This window comes from Brassica oleracea, chromosome C8, assembly GCF_000695525.1.
Source record: "Brassica oleracea var. oleracea cultivar TO1000 chromosome C8, BOL, whole genome shotgun sequence".
Taxonomy (NCBI): Eukaryota; Viridiplantae; Streptophyta; class Magnoliopsida; order Brassicales; family Brassicaceae; genus Brassica; species Brassica oleracea.
Genome location: NC_027755.1, coordinates 5,638,495 through 5,643,168, shown reverse-complemented (window position 1 = coordinate 5,643,168; position 4,674 = coordinate 5,638,495). Strand labels below are relative to the sequence as shown.

The following is a 4,674-nucleotide window of genomic DNA, read 5'->3' as shown; positions in this document are numbered from 1 at the left end:
GCCGACGAGCAGTGTGATTGCGGGTGCACAGAGACGTTTGTGTAAGCCGCCGACGAGCAGTGTGATTGCGGGTGCACAAAGACGTTTGTGTAAGCCGCCAACGAGAAGTGAGATTACGGGGGTACAAAGACGTTTGTATCAGTCGCCGACGCGCAAATTCTGGGAGTACAAAGATGGACTACTGTATGCCTGGAGATATACATATATCCTTATGAGGAAATGCGGGGTGCATAGAGTAGCATGTACTATCAGCGCACTGGATGTTTTATGTGGTGTATTAGACACTGTGGTTGTTTCATGCTAGAACTAGGCCTACATGGTCATAGTGCTATGTACTGAGTCAGTGGTTTGCGGTTTAGCATCTCATACCTCACGGAGTAACTCTCATGTTACTCACCCCTCTTTCTTCCCCTTGCAGGTGAACATGACGAGTAGTTGGATATGTGGACGGATTGGTGTTTTGGGATCATTGCATTTTATTTTGGTTTTAATTAACTTTTCGATTTAATGTATTTGGTTTTAAATTATAAACTGGTTTTATTTGGAAATTATTTGATTAAAAGGTTTGACATTTTATTCGGTTTTATAAATCGGTTTAATTTGGTATTTTTCGGTTAGTAGCACGCCGTTCTCGAGAGAGGAGGAAACGGGTGTTACACCGACATTCATTCGTTCACATATAATAAAAAACAAAAAAAACATGACGCATTCTTATAGTGAGAGGAAGATGATAGTACGGAGATTGTGTTTAATCTTTTATCTTTCTTTCTCAATATTTGTTTTTGCTTCTCCTGGTAAGTACTTGTGTCGTCCAGACCAGAGGCATGCTCTTTGGGAGTTCAAGAGAGAGTTCTATGTCCAAAGGCTCAATTTTCATTGGTGGAAGTCTGATCCAAAAACAGAAAAGTGGAGGAAGAACACTGATTGCTGTTTTTGAGATGGTGTGTCTTGTGAACTTAAGACGGGCATGGTGATTGAGTTAGACCTCAAGGAGAGCTTTCTCAATGGCCCTTTGACAACTAACAGCAGTCTGTTTAGACTACAATACCGAGTCTTAGTCTTGACTCGAATAATCTTTCTGGTACCCTACCAAATTCCATCAGCAACCACAAATATTTGAGGGTTTTGAGTCTTCCTGGCTGCAATCTCTTCGGAAAGATCCCCTCTTCATTGAGGAATCTTTCTTATCTCACCAAACTTGATCTTTTTGAAAACGGTTTCACCGGTGAACTTCCTGTTTTGATCGGCAACCTAAGGCGACGAACGGACTTGCAAATTGCATTTAACAGCCTCAATGGGAACTTTCCTCGTATGCTACTCAACTTGAGCGAGCTCACCCGGATCATTTTTCGTTCAAACCATTTCGAAGGTATGCTTCCATCTAATCTAAGTAACCTCTCCAAACTGGTGTATTTTGATATGAGCGGAAATTCATTTTCTGGACCTATTCCGTCGTCCCTCTTCATGATGTCTTCGTTGACCCACCTTGCTCTAGTAAGAAATGACTTTAGTGGTCCTCTTGAAATAGGTAATATATCCCTTAACCATCTCAACTTAGAGAGTTATCCCTTGGAGAAAACAATTTCAGTGGGCCAATATCAAGGTCTATATTCAAACTAGTCGGCCTTAGGTCTCTTGATCTCTCTTATTGGAACACAGGCAAGGGTGTGGTCGATTTTAGCATCTTCTTGCATCTCAAGTCACTTACCTCTCTTGACCTCTCCTATCTGAATACACAAAGTATGGTTGACTTGAGTATTTTTTTCACATCTCATCACACTCAGAAGTTTGGATCTTTCAGGGAATAATCTAAAGATTAATTCAACCTTCCATCTTCCCTCATCCGTAGAAATCTTGACATTCTCATCCTGTAATATTTATGAGTTTCCCAAGTTTCTACACACCCAAACTAGATTGGTATATTTAGACATTTCTGCCGATCAAATTAAAGGTCAAGTACCAGAGTGGTTATGGGGACTGCCAGTATTGCGGTATGTAAACATTTCTCAAAATTCCTTTAGCAGTTTTGAAGGACCACCTGATGTTATTCAAAGAAGTGAAAAATATATGCTTGATATAAGCTCAAACACATTTCAAGATTTTCCTTTGTTACCAAACTCTACTATTTTCTTTTTAGGCTCCAACAATTTTTTTGGGGGAGAGATTCCTAGAACAATATGTGATATGGTTTCACTTGATACACTTGTTTTATCCAACAACCACTTCAACAGTTCTATTCCTCAGTGTTTTGAGAATTTCAACGCCACTCTGTCCGTCTTGCATCTTCAGAATAATATCATCTCTGGTACTTTTCCGGAGGAAACTATTAGTGATCACTTGATATCACTCGATGTTGGTCACAGACTCACAATCAGTTATCAGGAGAACTTCCCAAGTCTCTGATAAACTGTGCCCGCCTTGAGTTTCTGAACATGGAAGACAATATGTTCAATGACATGTTTTCTTTTTGGTTGAGCTTGCTGCCTAATCTACAGATTCTTGTCCTTCGTTCTAACGAGTTCCATGGCCCAATATCTTCTCGTAGAGATTCTATGAGTTTCCCCCAAGCTGCGTATCTTTGACATTTCACTGGAGTCTTGCCATCAGATTACTTTGTTTATTGGAGTGCAATGGCATCTGTCGTAGACATAGTCGATCGTGCATGGAGTCGGATTGCAGGACGTGGTTCAGGGTACCATCATAATTCAGTAGACCTAACGTACAAAGGATTGAAGATGGATAAATTGTGTCATCACAAGGATGAAAGAGGCCTCAGATTTAAAGATCAAGTGAATTTTAATAGAGCTATGTTGGGGAAAAATTATGGCGTTTGATTGAGAAACCAAATACCTTTCTTTACAGTTTTCAAATGATGATATTTCAGGAATGCATCACCCATGGAACCGATTAAATCATACTCACCATCTTATGGATGGCGCAGTATTGTCTCAGCTAGATTTGTGGTTAGCAAATGACTAATCAAAAGGATGGAATCAGGGTCATCCATCTCAGTATGAAATGATCTTTGGCTCCCAACCACTCGCCCGAGACCAGAAAGTAGTAATCAACACAATATCTACCATGATCTTACAGTGCATTCTCTCATCAACGCGACATCAACAACATGGAACTTTCAGGCAACCCGGGCTGTAGTGAATCCGGAAGATGTAAAGATTATAGAAAGTATACCATTGAGTTGGAACCTTTTGGTAGACCAAGATGGATGGCACTTTACTGAAAAGGGAAAATATACGGTTAAATCTGGGTATCAAGTGGAATGGGTGTACCCTGATACAGAAAAAACGGATCCTGACGAGATGTCACTAATTTGAAAGCACATTCCTGGAAAATATAATGCCCACCGAAGATGAAGCACTTCTTATGGAAAATAGTCACAGGATGTCTATCGGTTAAGAAATATTTGAGGGAAAGAGGGATACAATGTGATACTCAGTGTGCATGATGTGGAGCAACACAGGAATCAATCCAACTACATTTTGAATCCATTGCTTTGTGAAAATATGGATCACTTGTATTGGAGGGTGACCCCGAAAATGGAAAATCATCAGTTCACATGGATTTTCTGGTACATTTGGAAAGGATAAAATAACATAGTTTTCAGTAATATAGACACTGACCCTAGAGATACGTGACAATTGGAAGAACCCAAATCTATTATTTGGGAAGCGGCACAGACATCACTAACACAATGGTCAACCCAATCAAGAGAGGGGGAGCTGAGGACTTTATCTCACACCCTGGGACGGTGGTGTTTTACGGATGGTTCATGGAAAGAAAAGGATAAATACTCGGGACAAGAGTGGTACATTACTTAAGAATGTTTTATTGGTTTGTTGGGGGCAAGAAATATGACCATCCTCTCACCCCTTCATTCGGAAATAGAAGCTCTTATCTTGGTAATGGAAAATGTGAGTAATTTACGGCAGCTTCATATGACGTTCGCAACAGATTTTTCTCAAGAATGGTCTGCTTTTGCAACTTAATTGAAAGATATCCAGATCCTCAAGGGAAGTTTCAATAGATCATAAGTCATATGTATACCTCGAACGCAAAATACGCAAAATACAGGGGGCATAGTCTCGCATTATGTTCTAAGAAACAACCGTTTTTTGTCTTTCACATGAAAACGGAGTCACCAGTTTAGTGTGCAGAGTCCTAGCGGAATCTGTTTATGTTACTGGCTAAAAATTATGAAAAAACAAATATTCACTTATAAAATAAGGGTAAAAAAAAGTGCAGATCAATTTCTAGTTTTATTTATAAGAAAATCAAACCATGCATTCTCACTTATAATAATACGAACTTAATCCTTCGTTTCATTTTCATTATGTGGTATTTAGGATATAATATACAATCTTTACACTCTCATTTTTTTGTGATTGAAATGAGATTTTTTTTTGTTCTACATAATAAATAATGAACTAATATTTGATTGAAACGCGTAAGGATATTTGACGAAACATTGTATCTATGTCGGAAATAGAAAAATAAGGTAGTTAAATAATAGCAATAGTCCACAAAATAAGACTCATAATAATAATAATAATAATAATAATAATAATAAAATATAGTATGATTTATTCATCATCAATAACTAAAACTGACTGTAGAAAGAGAAAGAAAAAAAAAACAGAATTTTTTTGTCAACTTTGG

At 38.4% G+C, this 4,674-nt stretch overlaps 1 pseudogene; it reads left to right on the top strand.

Moving 5' to 3' along the window:
• Positions 1-700: 700 nt before the first annotated feature.
• LOC106308536 lies at positions 701-2,834 on the top strand (annotated as a pseudogene).
• Positions 2,835-4,674: the final 1,840 nt, after the last annotated feature.